The sequence below is a fragment of the Rhinolophus hipposideros genome, assembly GCF_964194185.1.
Source record: "Rhinolophus hipposideros genome assembly, chromosome: 5".
In the NCBI taxonomy this organism is placed as follows: Eukaryota; Metazoa; Chordata; class Mammalia; order Chiroptera; family Rhinolophidae; genus Rhinolophus; species Rhinolophus hipposideros.
This window is the reverse complement of record NC_138051.1, coordinates 34,909,158-34,924,459: the sequence shown is the minus strand read 5'-3', so window position 1 is coordinate 34,924,459 and position 15,302 is coordinate 34,909,158. Positions and strand designations below refer to the sequence as shown.

Below are 15,302 nucleotides of genomic sequence, written 5' to 3'. Positions count from 1 at the left end.
AACGAGGAGCAGAGAAGGCGCAAGGATGGTTACTCAGTTGGCTAGGATAAACCGCAAATTGAGCTGTTATCTTGAGCATGCTTAAGGTTTGTTTGATCTAGCTGTTTTTCCTTAGAGTTCAGTTTTACATATGTTTCAGCGCCCCATCCAGCTTGTGTATTTTCAAGATTTTTTTTTTCCTCTCTTTCTTTTTTTCCTTTGGTGTTTAGATCAGGGAGAGGAGGGACTAAGGGAACTGAGGTCGACAGACAGGCTCATTCCCCTGGTTTGTCAGGCTGTGCTCTTAACCCTTCCTCGGGACCTGTGATTAATACATGCTTTGTAGAGGAGGCTTGGCAAACCCTGCTCTCCACAGGACTCGATTCATAATTCACAGCGAGCAGGAGGAACAGGAGCTTTGTGGTGGCTTGTTTGCTCTTTGCCGCACAGAAAGCAGTGCGTTCTGACCTTCACTGTTATCTAATCAGGAAGGAGACAGTCCTGGCGTGTAGTTGGGTCCTCCTAGGGTTCTCTACAACTGTAAATTATGTTTGAGCTCCCCGGATCTAGGGCAAGCCACACTTTACATTACTATTGTGTATCTTAAAATAAACAGCATAGCAAGCTGTTTATTTTGGTGTTACTATGTATGCAATTTTAAAACAGTGGTTACTTAAACAAATGTCTCTGTTCCCACAGCACTTGAAAGCCAGTGTTTGCTCCTGTGGTTTTGGGTTTTGTCACTTCTGTTTGGTTTACATCTGAGATCCACACTGTGAGCAATTGGAATGAACCTGGCAGCATCTAAAACAGGACCTGTTGTTGGGCCCTGCTCATCAGAGCCATGTGCAGCTGTCTTCCCCGTTTCCCCACACTTTCCCTTCCCTCTGTAGCACCATACGCACATGCACAGACCTAAGACTTTGTTTTCTCCTTGGGACGCTCGTTTTATTCCTATGAGTCATCTAGAAGGTCCTTTAAGTTCCTGGATGCTGTACGGTGTGACTGAATACATGGTATTGTGGTGATGATTCTATAACAAATTACTACTCGTTATGTGTGTACTGTAGATACAGTGCATATTCCATTGACACAGATAGGGCAAGATAAATGAGAAGGGGGCAGTGGACAAAATGGAAGTAAAGATATTGAAGTTTTGACAAAGACTTGCCTTGTGACCTTGAGTCCTTACGTATGCGTCACTGCAACAGGGGTGAAATAGGGAGTCTTAGTAACATTGGACTTAAGTGCGGGACTTTGGTTGGACTCACAGGAGGCCACTTACTAGGTAGGATTGTTTAAGTAGGAAGGGGAACCAGATGAAACAGAATATGTAAAACAGCCTATTTCAGTGCCTTAAACAAGGTTGGTACTCAATAATTAGTTTTTCTCTTCTCTCTCGCCCCTCACAACATGACGTGAATTGTAGCTGTAGGTGGTCTGGACATGGTCCCATGGCTTGAAGCTGCAGTTAATGTAATGTGGGACCCTCAGTGCCTGACCTGGCCTGCTGGGTGATGTCGGGGATAGCCATTACTCAGAATCTACTTAACCATCAGAGATGGGGCAGTATTGAAGACTTTCTCCTCCATTCTGTGGCTGGTTTTTAAGAAAAGAAGCAAAGGATGATCTGAAGTTCTGTATTATGAGTGCCTTACGCCCTGCTGTTAGTAGAGATATCTAAAAGCAAACTGTAATCACCTTTCCTTGTTAATGACAAAAATTTTCTTCTGTTGTACTGATATATTATAAGGGAACTTTTTTGGAGAGATTTACTTGGTTAATGCATGAATGGACGAAAAGCCTGCTTGGATTCTTGGGTATTTCAAGAAGTCTAAATTTTAGTGGTAACATTTATCGCCTTTTATACTCAGATTAGATATTAGCCTACACAAGTATAATTTTATTCTCATAATTCAGTTATCTGAATGAAATAAAATTTTTTGCATGTATAGTTATTGCTTATGTTTTCTGCACAAATCAACACTACTTTCAAAAATTTAGATTGTAAGCCTCGTAAATTGAAATTGCATAATATAATAAATCTAAAATACTAATGAGATGATGTGGATCCGATTGGTTAGATAGCCATATTCTCCCTTTTTCTAAAGTGCATGTACAAGGTTCTAGAAGTGAAAAAACAATTCTTGTATCATTTAGGTACAGACTAGACTGCATAATTGGTTTTTGTTTTGCTTTCTATAATTCCATGAAGGTTACCATAGAAGATATTTGGAGTGTGTGGATTTTTGATTCCAGATATAAAGGACATACTCAGTGATCATTGAATGATTGAAAGCTTGGATGAGGCTTCAGGATCTCTTATGGACCGAGTTACCTTGTGCAAGTTAGTTAACCTCGTAACGGCCTCAGTTTCTTCCTTTGTCAAATGGGGATAATAATAATGCCTCCTCCCTGGGTGGTCAGGATGTCGAAAGGAGGTAATGCAGAGGCAAAGCATATACCACATCGTCCCAATTAAATACTGGGGAAGGTTAGCTGTTATCATTATGTCTGTCCTTCAAGTGGGGTAACATGTGTTTTAATTTTTATAATTATTTTGACGTTGGAGTAACTTCAAAATTCTTGGTGTCATTGACTCACCTCTGACCTAAACACCGTAGAATCCCATGTCCCTTTTAAAAACTAACCAAACACATATGAGGGGTGTGAGATGGAAATAGATGGCAAATAAAAAGAGGACCTAGACTGTAAGTAGGTAATTTCCATTTTCACTCTTTAAAGCTAAGAGTACATCCCATCTTCCATCCTTTCTGTGGTTGGCCAATCTTATGACACACTCTAGTTGGTGGTGGTTTTCTTTTTTAGTCTGCTTGTTACCTCCCTAATAATTAGACATCATCTGGCAAGCTTTCTGTATATGCTTATTTTTTCTCCCAGTTCAGCCACCTCCAGCTCCTGTACCATGTTCTCTTTGATTGTCTGGTTTGACTGTATGTCTGTCCTTCCTCATTTCTTTAATCTCCTATATGTCACTTGCATCTGGAGTTCAAATAATTGTATTATTTTCCACTGGTTTGCCTCATTGGAAACAGCTCAACATTTTTATTATGATGAGTGTGAAGGAGAATATACTTTTTTGCCCCAATAACATTAGATGGCATCGTGACAACTGTGTGTTTGTTAAAAAGCAGTTAGCACAAATTAGAAATACTTCACAGCAGATGTGTTTTGTGAAAGGATATGCTGAAAAATCAAACAGAGAATACTTTCCGGTTATAATTTTAGAAAAATATTGTGCAATGAAGCAAATTTACAATTCATTTAAAATCAACCTTTTTATAGAGTGTGTGCCTTCACGATAAAATTTTGACAATTCTGCAATTTGTTTCAGTGTTTCATTGAGGGGGTGGAAATCCATCTGCTAGTTATTTTGGGGGACACCATTACATCAATAAAATGATTCCAAAGTCATACACAAAATTCATTTTTAAATTAATGTGTAGCTGTTTTAAGTATAACTGACTTAAAGGTAAAAGTTTCTATTATATGCGTAATAGTAGGAATTTCTTCTTTCTGTCTAACACAATCTCACTATACTATACTATACTGTCTGTTCAAGAACATTCTTGGGCCCTGGGTTCTTGCAGACGTTTCTTATTTTTACTTCACTGACCTCTTTTTAGCTGCAGGAGGGTCTTTTCTTTTTTTAAGTTGCTACCGTTGATACAGTTGCTATTAATCACTGTCTGCCACGTTGTGACGTAGGTTCTAATAACATCCCATTGAGTGGCTTTTGCAAGCTGGAGGCTTACCAACACTGGCCTTTGATATTCGACTCACACCAGGAAAAAGAAAATGTAGAGTGAAAAAAAAAAAAACAGAAAAGAAAAAATCCTGCAAATAGAAAAAAGAATAAAAACTGGAGAAAAAACAGTGAAATCAAAAACAGATAGCTTTCTGTGAGCCGCTCAGTTTGCCATGGGAGCAGCGAAGCTATAAATCTCAGCGGCGTTGTTTGAAAACGGACCATGAGGCTGCTAAATTTATCATTCATTCTTTGTCGTTTCAGGGAGGGTAGTAACTAGCTGACTTGGCTAACTTTGGTTTCTGTCACCTATTAATAATGTTTCATTTTTCTCAAACTAAAATCAAAATATGACTTTTGCTGCATCAAAGGATATTGGGGGATTTGACCCATTGTAAGAAAAAGGAGGGAGAAAGGAGGACTGGCTTGGAGTCATCCATATGTTGTGTAACTCTGATTCCTTCCATCTCATGACTGTGGGGCTGGGGTGCTTTTCGTTCATGATGGAAGGGAAGAGAATACTCCTCTCCTACTATATACTTTTAAAAATTTAAATCCATATATGGAATTTCAAAAGCATAGAGAACGTTCACCACCATGAGGAAATCTGGAGCCTGATGAATCTGCAAAATCCCCTCCTTTTGTTTGCACTAGTGTTCAGTGTTGCAGTGCACAGGAGGGGGAAAGGTAGAAAGCAAGCCTGCTACAGATGTGACTAGCTATGAATATGCATGAGTGCCAGTGCCCCTCCTTTCCTACAGCATCCAGGCCTTTCTGATCACCTTCTTGCTCAGCTCGCAGATGCTCTCTCCCCTGCTGCTGTCCCTTCTACTTCCCCCTCATCAGATCTTCCCTCCCTGACCAACCCTTGAACAAGACTGCAGTTTATTTCGATCACAGCCTGGCATGATACAGTGATCAGTGACCTTAGAGGGGTGTGTGTGTGTGTGTGTGTGTGTGTGTGTGTGTGTGTGTGTGAGAGTGAATACACACTCGCATCAAAACAAAGGGGGAAAAAGAAAAAAAATGTAATTATCCACAGTTTTATGAATCCAACTCCCCTTAATGTTCATTATTTAAACCAGCAGCAATTACAAGTTCAAAGGGGTTTAGAGGGCCAGCAACCCGCATAATCACTGCCAAATTAAGCGGGACTCATTCGTCACAGGAGAGTACACCCTGAGCAGTGAATCATGCATGCTGTGACAGGCTCTGATTTACATAAAGCAGAAATCTGTGCCCTCTGGGGCTGTGAGTTACTTCATCTGGGTAGCCCCATGATATGTGAATTTTCTTTGGTCTTAGGAAGCTGACACTACCTCATACGTGGCGTAGCATTCCATTAAATATTGACAAGAGTTACTCACTGTAGTGTGGACTTGGGTTCAAGTAACGTGTTGGGCCATGAGGCAAGTGAAAGCCTCATTCTTGAAAAGAAAAGAATTTGTTTCCCTAAAGTTTTTGAATTAGGTACTTTCATGGTTAAAAAAGAGTAAGTTTTTGAGCAGGTATGTTTCCTTTTATCCCAATCTGTTTGGGTCTGTGGTTAAAATCAATGATACTGATAAGGAAGCAAAACCCCTTAGACCTGAGACCTAAGCGGGCCTAGATCCATTCCCCATCCTGAAGGCATTGTGGAAGGAATGCTTCCTAAGGCCCTTTCCTGTATAGCATTGAATGTTACCTGGTGACAGTTGGGCCAATCATTGAAGGAACTTGTGCTCTGAAGCTGGGCTTCATGTTGCCAAACTTTAGAGGGCTTCCTCGAGAGCTGTCATCATCCATTGACATCTTAGGTCTAAATGATAACAATTCCAGAATTGAGTTCAAGTGGAAATGCATTAGGTTTAGGATAATGATGGAAGACACCAAAACAGTATATGTAGCTTTTTATACCCTACTCTTAGATGTTCTTAGATGTTGTCTTTCATCCTTTCTAGGCAAGCTTCATACTAAATTGTCACTTGTTTTACTTCTTTTGGAGAGAACGCATCTTTCCATTTGTGGCTAAATCATCTTGGGATTATGTCATTCCCCTCTATCATTATCTCTTCCACTTTTCTCAGATAGAGAGCTGCATTCACACAGGATTTGAAGTGTTTGGGATTTGAGAATTAGGTTGGCAATTTTGGGAATTACCTACACTTGCATTTTTTGGCTGACTTTGAAGTTCAGATAAAGGTCTTGTGGTTTTGTCTCTGATAACTGGGTCTACACTACACATATATCAAATCAAAGCATGTGGTTTATAAAGTTCTTTGAAGTAGATCACAGTGGTTTTTGAAGCAATGGACCCAAGGCACGCTCAAGCAGGCTTCCCGGTGTCCTGCTGTTGGTAACTTTTTGCCACTACCATGCAAAGACTTCTGGGTTTTTCCATGCAATTCAGTCTCAGGACAATTTGTTTTCCCTGGGTTCTTCCCTGTATGCTCCTCCGTAAAAGTCTTCACTAAGTGGAGTTTTGGGGTACTCAAGTGTTGAAAGTCTGTTGTCTCTACATGTTTGTGTTGGAAAGAAGAGGAAGTCAGGAATGTCAATCCTGCTTAGTCCAGTTAAGCAACCCAGTTTTAACCAGGTCAAATGGGCAAGTCATTTAATCACGGTGAGCTCCGTTTCCTCAACTGTAAAACAGGGATACTGTATTTTCTCCTAACACAAAAGTTGTAAGCAATGGTAGTTCTAGTTATTTTTATTCCATCGCCAAGGCTCTGAACTCATCAAGCTGTTTCAGTTCCTCTGAAAATCATCGTTGTTCCTCTCCTCTCTTCTGCTCATCTTTGTTTCTCAGACAAGATTCTATCACTCTCATTTCTTCAGGCCTTATTCTCACGTTCTGTCTTAGCTTTGCTTTAAGGTGCCATCTGGCTTTCTGAGTGGAAGGATTGTTGTGGACTCAGTGAAATCTTCCAAACCAGTATTTTTTTCTCCCACCCACACTTTTAGTGTCCTAGTGAAGAATCACCAATATTTTGACCATGTCGTCTTGTCTGTTCTCCTCCAGAATGGATCTTTCTTATTTCTGCTTGCATAATTTCATGTCTTTTAAAACCCACATACTGCCAGGTTTTTAGGGTCATGGAGATTGAAATATACATTTACAGAAGAAAAATATTGGTAGACAAATTTATGCTCTGTACCCCAGAAGTGCTCAAAAAGTTGGGCTGACGAAAGATCATTCTAATCGTTCATGCGTCCATCTGAAAAATGCAATCAGTAGTCCACAAGTCCAAATACGATTTGTAAATTACTTAAAGGTATTCTAAGAAAGAATTTAATGTAATTGAATTTGTGTGCACTATGGTAATTTTAGTTAGCATGCTGACAGAAATAGCCATGTGATAGTAACTTGTGCAGCGTATTGATATACAAATACATGTTGAACAGACAGCATATAGATGTACAGCACACATGCATGCATGCATGCACACACAGACACACTAGCAAGCAAATTGTGGTAAGGGAAAACCCATACAAAGTAAAGATTTATGGCATTTTCTCAGTGAAATTCATGGACAATTTCAGTGAGCACCATTTCACCTATAAGGCACTTTATAAACTGGTCTACGAAGAGGATGTATGATTAGATTCCGAAGTTCAGTTAATGATAAAAATGTAAGCATGTTTCTTTGCAAACATATTGCGCATCTCTCCACTCACTTCTTCTTTAGCAATCTATGGTTTCTAACACGGTCATACTGTTGGGAAAGGACTGAGGAGCAGGGAGATGTTTTAATGATCAAATTCCACCTTTCTTTGGTCCAGTCACTATAAAATCTTGCTGCTATATCGAGCCAAACTACCCATCAATGTTCCTTTTATTGGACATGCTTCATATATTGTGATGAGATTATATGCATCCATAGAGGTTGTTAGGAAAAACTTAACATGCCACTGATGTGCAGTGAAGGAAAGTTAATTGTGTTGATGCCACAAAACTGCATCAATGAGTAGAGCCCTCTGTCAAGAGTATTAATCTGCCTTGAATAAAAACTGCCAAACAGGCTTGTAACCAATAGCCTCAGGTAAAACCTGGTATTAATAAACCCATGGCAATGAATCAAACCACAACTATCTTTATTCACATAGGGATCTGTAGGCTGTAAAATCACTCATAGATGCTGATCTATCCACATATTCCTTTTTCATATTGCACACAGAATTTAAGTCAAATACAGTTACTGAAAATGCAGTTACTTTCAACCTCTGTCATGTTAGCAGTAACAAATACTTTCAATAATCAAGAAAACTAATTCTCTTGGGCTCTGTGTTTATATAAATTTGTATTTTAATGAGGAATTTTCTTTTTTTACTTGAGATGTCCTATGGATAATTTCCAGGATAATTTCTGTCCTGGGAAAGTTCAAGTATGATGGACTTATGTCCAAGCACTTCTCATACAATTCAGCTATACTTGAAATCGGTCATTGCTGAAAGTGACAGAGTTGTAAATGTATGAGATTTGCATGACTGAACGATGTGTAGAGATGAGAGGTTAACTACCTTTAAAAGTTATATCTCTAAATTTAGTAAGTTAATTATTATTATCTGTGTGGTACAACAACTACTTCCACTTCCAAAATTACATACATAGATATAATTTACACACATAGAGCTACTTATATGTATTTTCACCTGGAGAAATGTCTATAGACTAGCTGATATTTCAGGTACATTTCAATCCAATAAACGTTTCCCTGTCATGTCTTCATGAAGAGCGGTACACTATTGTTGCGTTTCATTTGTGGAACAGTGACTAAACCCAAAGCTATGTACAGGGAGGTTGGCAGAGAGACCTATGATGGGAATGATGATATTTGTTAACTCAGATCAAGTTTATCCTGTGTTCCCTAAATCATTTTAGATGTGATTAATATTGTAAATTAGATGTTATTCTAGTGTGATGGAAGTGGAGATGTGAGTGAATTTGGGAGGAGCAAGAGATAAAGCCAGATCAACCATAAATCCCCCTGTTTAATCAGAAAGTTCTTTTGTTCATTTTAAACAACTGATGTAAAGAGCCTGGGTAATTCACCTGAAGCAGTGCTTCCCAATATTTTCCAAACCATGAAAAAACATGGCTTAGGAAACACCAAATGTGGCCTGGACATCTCCTTTACCCCCATTTATATAAGATCATTAATTCAATTTTCATTTGTTCTGCTTTTGCTGAGCAGCTACTAAATATGTGAGGAGCTAGTTTAACTGATTCAATTATTTATCCATACCCATATTTACTCTCTATGCATATGTATACATACATACATTAAGATTGTACACATTAATATATATTTTTATAGTCAAATCAATATTTTTCAAACCCTTATTTTCAGTCCCTTGTCAATAGAAGACTAAGGAAATTGAGGAAATCTTTTGAGTTTTCCAAAGATAACTTTGTGAAGTATCAAAATGATTAGGAAGCAACTTCCTAGAATACTTTTCCCCCAATTGCATGTTTTTGTAATAATTGAAGCATAATTCCTCATTGTCATAAACCCGTTCCAAAGGATGTATGTTAAAACATTTTCATTGTCTTAATAGGCACAATCTTTTGTGTAAATGTTTCTCCAGCCAGTATTTTCCCATTTACATAACACTTAGGTATCCTAGCAGTGCTAAAATAAATATTGGCTTCAGCTTAAAAGGACAAATGTTTGCACTCTAGAATTGTTTGTTAATGAAATAAATATTTTCAACCCAAAACAAAACAAACCTGAACTCCAAATTTATTAACGTGAAGGTGAGGCCAAATTTATGTTGGGTTTATGCTTGAGTTGACATTTCATTTTAAATTTAAATTTATGGTCACAGGTGTTCCACTTACATGGGTTATCTTAAGGAATCCAATCAATAGGGAAAAGGTAATTTAAGAGGTAGAGGATATGTGTACTGGTTTAGGGTTCCATTCTCCTTTATTTTCAGCCTGAAAAAATTCTCCTTTATAAATAAATGTGTGCTACACAGAATGTCATTTCTTATGTGTGTTCCTATAATGCATTCTTGCACTTATGTCATGCTTCACTTAAAAATACTTTAGCTCTCTCTTTTCTCCCCCAAATCAATAACTTTAATGCCTGCTCCAAATAAGCTAAAATAGTTTTGATAATTTTCTAGCAAATGGCAAACTTTTACCTTTTAGCAGTTAAAAACTTTTTGAAATATTTAAAAAATCATTTTTGACAGTATATTAAAGTGAGTGGAAGTCTTTATCTAAAGATCCCACTCAAATTTTCATGTACTTAAAATATTACAGGAAAAATTGAGGAGATTTATTATAGAAATAGACTTGAATGAATAAATTTTCTGAAAGAAAAGTGATTCTTTGTGATAGAATTCAAGTAGCATACTTCATTTTGTGTTTTATCTCTGCAGGCTTTTACTCACCTACATACTTTTACAAACCCATGTAAATGGGTCAAAGGTCATGAAACTTGAGAGGAAATGCAAAATTTCCAACTGTGGGAAACAGTTTATTGAAATTTAGTTTATTTAGTTTACTGAGTTTACATTGGGTTGGTTTTATTACTAATTTATAAAACTGTGAAAAATGTAAAACCAAAGTTAATTGTCCTAGCGATTATGTAAATATACATGTTTATATATAAAAGAGATTATATTAATACGTATACGGTGAGAGATTATGTAAATTATATGTGTGTGTGTATATATATATATATATATACACACACACACTAGGGAGTGGATAATAAAACCAAAATATAATCTAAGAAAAAAAATTGAAATGCTCTTACTTTATTATTATTATTATTATTATTATTATTAATTTACAAAAGTTTATTCTTACATATACAACAGACTCCAAGACAACAGTTAATTCTAGTTCTAGGTGGTGACAGGTGTGATGGCAGAGAATCCAGATGTTAAAACAGGAATGGAATTAAGGATCACCATTGCCCCAGGCACGAGGAACTGGTCACTTTTTGCCAGATTTCTTAATTCCGCCTTGGTCAGGGGATCCTTCCCCGCAGCCTTCGCTTTTAACTCCTTGAGTTTCTTCTGTTCCTCTTTATGCTTCTGCTCGAATACCTTATCTTCCTCATTTGTCTCCTTGGCCCGCTTCTTGCGCTGCTTCAGGGGCTTCTTCTTGCCACCTGCATGGCTGGACATGGCGCCTGCCGCCCCTTCCCCATACCTGCCACCGGAAGCAGAAATGCTCTTACTTTTAAGCATTCTTTAAATTGACTTGCTATATTCAGAATAGATAATGGTAGCATATAAATGAATACTTTTCTATTGTTTAATTCTTTATATTCAACTGAACATTTAAAAAGCAATATAGTTATTGAATTCAGATGTTTCAACCCACGCATATACTTCTATGAAGAAGAGAATGTGAGATGTAAAATCATTAAGGTTCGCTATGTAATGAAAAGTAGTTTTCTAGGGGTCTGCAGGCCTCTTGGAGACAACATGATGCTAGGTGTTAGCATGCTGCTGAAACGTCAAGGATATTTATTAAAAATACCAGCTGCATCTTTATTAATGCAGCAGAGGCTAATGGAAATTCATCTTAGGGGGTTTTTTCTTCATTGAATTGAAATTTTTAAGAATTAGAGTGAAGAACAAGGAATTTTCTAAATCTCGTTTCCAAGTATGTATTCAGAAAGAGATGCTGGGAAACTGTATTAGAATTTTTGGCAGCAAATAACAGAAAATCCCTTTACAAACTGGCTTGAACGATAATGAGAAAGTTCCAAAGTGTATGATATGGTGGGCTTTAGAGGAAACAGAGTTGGATTCAGTGGTGTCCTCAAGAGATCCAGAGTGTCTTTTATCCCCTCTGTACATGTTGGCTCCACCCTCAGACTGGGTTTCTTTGTATTAGTAAGGTGGCTGCCTGGGTTGTGGGTGACCTCATCCCAATCCCTGGCTGAAAGTGGCTTCTTGTGGATCTCTCATAAGAACCCAGCCTACCAGAAGCTTCTAGCAAACCCCTTTCCATGTGGGCAAGAAATTAATCACACTGGCAAGGAAATAGGATTGCCCTTAGACATGTCAACCCATCCTTAAAGTTGAAAGAACTCTCAAGAGAGGTTCTATTTCTTGCCTTCAGACTCATACATTGTTATTATTCCCATTTCACATACGAAGCAAACAAATAATGCCCAGAGAGGATAAATATATTTGTCTGGACTCGTTCAGCTAGGAAAAGGTGGCAGAGAATCCTGAAACCTCAGTTATCAATTGAAGACAGACAGATGACTTAGTCTTTTCCTACATACCTAGCAATCTCCAGCCTGTTCCTTTAAGAAAAATGTACATTCCCAAATATGGTCCAGATTGGAAACAGTGCATGAAGCCATACATGTTTTCACAAAGCTGCATCAGCATGGCTTTCAAAACTTTGAGCCGGCGGGAGTTTGTTTTTACTGTTATTCAGGCATTCAGCAGTCCGTGGTCATTGGCTTATCCATGAGGAAGTAGATTTAAATTTTTCTCAGGTGAACAATTAACAGCTTTGTGTCTCTAGTGAGCTATATCAGTTTTAAGAGGGAGAATTTTTGAGGAAAAAAAGAGAATTTAATTGGCACCATCTTGAGTTATTAAGAGAGAAATATAGCTATCAGCTATCTGTGTGATAGAAAAAAGAGACAAGATGAGTAATGAAGGGGTGATTCAAGGTAGACTTGCATAAATTAAAAGTAAGCAACGTAGTTTACCGTAGATCAGGCTGTGATGGAGAAGATACAAGGTTACACCCTTGAAAGTGGTAGATAAGCTGGCATTTCAAATTTCTCTAGGTAACTGAAATTATATTCATTTGCATAAAGTGGAATACATTTATATGGCTAGAGTGCCCAAATATTTTGTGTACTTCAGAAAAAAAAAGAGACTGCCAGGTTGTGACTCAGTTTGAGACTTATTTATAAGTAAGTATCTTTATTGCTGTCAAAGTTTTAATAACATGATTGAGTTGTTTGGTATGAAAATCAACAGTGATGCTGAATCACTATCAAAAATTGATGTGGAAATAAGTAAATGGAAAAAATTCGGTCGTCAAAATAAGAATATAAAAAATAAATATGTGCTACATACAAACAGGCAAGATTTATTTTTTAAAAAACTCATGTAAAGAATTATCCAACACAATGGAAGAAGATTATAAGTAATTGGATAACAATAAAAATAATGCATCTCTTTACTGCCCAAAGGATCTCTAAGTGCTTTACAGAACCCCCCATTTCTATGAGAGATGTGTCATTCATTCACTTATATACATAGAAATAATGCCCACCTTTGAAATTCTCTCCTACAGGGATCAAATTAGTGTTAGGAACTCATTTTCAAAAGTTATATCCTACAAAGTAGGGGTCATATGGAGCTGCTTTCCAGAATTCAGTGAATCAGTTAGTAAATAATGCCTGGAATGGTGGGGTATCAGCAAGAATGGCACTATGACACCCCAGTTCCTAGAGCAGGAACAGATTTTGCTACCATCGTACCCGAAATCTTCTGACTCCTCAGAGAATCCCATTCATTGGAATCCTGGTTTTGTACCATTGGTTCTTTCAGTCAAGTCACTTGTGTCCCTGTTGAAGTCCCATAGTTCACTTTTCTCACATCCATCATTTATCATTTTACCCTTTCTTCTAAAAATGTCCTTTGACTTTGACAGATAAGCTTTATATTTCATTTAGAACTTAAAGCCTGTTTAACCAGGAATGGCTGGATAAAATCACAGTGAGGACTTACATTAATTAACAGTGACTTATTCATTAAGTCTGCTTATGTAACAATGATGTTGAAAAGGCAAATGAAATGAACTATCGATGTAAGGCATTTCAACATGATTTTTATACAGTATTTTCTTGGGATTTTTGAGAACAAATAAAGGCTGCAACACGGCTTTCCTCTGCCTCATAATCTTGAACCGATGTATTCCTGCAATAGAGGGTTTTATTGGCTGCTGTGGCGCAAAGCCTACCAAGGCACCATGTTAGTGATATGCAAGGGACCTTGTCGGCCTTTTTCTGACTGAGTCTGGGTCTTGTTCTTGAATCTCCACGGTATTCTCAATCTGTGGTGTCAAGAGTGCTAGTGACAGGCCTAGAGGCAGAGGTGTGGACATGTGTAAAGAGCAAGCAGCTCAACACAAAGCACATGGGACACCTGGGACATGCCGACATGTCCAAGGGAATCAACCATTGAGGCCATTTCCAACTCTATTATTCTGAGTCTATGAAGTTTCCTGACATCATAGCAGATTCTTTTCATTTTCCTATAGAATTGTCTGATACTGCCTAGAGCAATGAAGGCCCTCGCCTGCTCAGACTGAGTTTTCCACTGGAATATCACAGCTGAGACGATTGCTAGAATTCTGATCGTAAGCACAGTGTTCAAGATGGCAGCACTTATTAGCTGAAAACAATCAAGTTCCCATGCTCTCTGAGCAAGGAGAGCCCTTAGTTACCCTAAAGCATTGATATACATAATTATTTCTCTTGAGTCGAGAAAAGGGCACCTTATGTATTTGTTAAAAAGAATTTTGTAAAAAAAAAAAAAAAAAAAGAATTTTGCTACAGTGTTAGCTTGGGAATGATGAGTAAAACCTGCTAGGCATGACCCACAATTTGAAGTCATACAGTAGTTGTGGAGGCCTAAAGGCCAATTTGAGAATTGCTCATTTACATTTTATTATGGGGAACAATATTCTAGAAAGGAATTTAGAGGGAGAAGACTCCAAAAGTGTGGGCCACTTTGTAGTCCGCAAGAAGGCCTATTGATGTTGGTGGGAATCACTCATTGGTTACCGTAGGTGTCTTATGGAGTCCAACCTGGGATAATGTTCATGTCTCTTGGTGACAGAACTCTTGCCTTTAATTTTTATCTGCCTTCTTTCTCTCGTAAGTTTAAAAGAAAAGAAAAAAAAATCTCTGAAACCTGAAATTATTAACAATTCTAAGATAGGAAATTTAGCATAAAGTTTTTTTTTTTTTACCCTGAAAGAATTGCTAATATTATATTTGAGCAAAAGTGAGGGTTCTGATGAAGACAAAGCTTTTGGCTTCCTGAGGTATTTTCTAGAGTGTCGCACAGACTCTCTGGCCCAATGAGATGAGAACACAGAGTTCACTTGAGGCTGGAGGGAGGGTCTCTGCTGAGAGGGCAGAATAATCAGAGAGCCTTGCTGTTCTACTTCTCAGCAGCGTGGATTGCTCCGGGCTCCCTCTGGGGGGTGTCAAACTAAACTCCAGGAGCTCCAGGCTCTCCTCCAGCTGTGGTCAGCCATTCAAGGAAACAGCTTTCCGTGGTGAATGAGCCCTCTAGGAGACGTGGTTTTGTACAGTTTTCATATTAGTGAGGTATTGGAAGGAAGGTTCTGAATAAAACCAACACAATTAAAAAAAAAGAAAAGGAAAGCCCTCCTTGTATCACTGTTCTCTCAGAAATATGTCTATTAAAACAAATAAAATGAATAAAAGCTTTAGTTATCCCCCAAACAGCCCCTCTTTCTCTGCATTTATATGATGACAGTAGTTATCACATGTCTGTCATTTGTCTTGTTTAAATGAAAGTACATGTAGGCAAAAGTAGG

General features: G+C 37.9%; 1 protein-coding gene and 1 pseudogene across 14 annotated transcripts in view; one reads left to right on the top strand and one right to left on the bottom strand.

Annotated features, from left to right (window-relative positions):
• MEIS2 (Meis homeobox 2) overlaps positions 1-15,302 on the top strand; it is a 203,315-nt gene that overhangs the window by 75,617 nt on the left and 112,396 nt on the right. The window lies entirely within an intron of this gene.
• Positions 10,680-10,873, bottom strand: LOC308497351 (translation machinery-associated protein 7-like; annotated as a pseudogene). The gene has a single exon. The product of its transcript is annotated as a translation machinery-associated protein 7-like (transcript).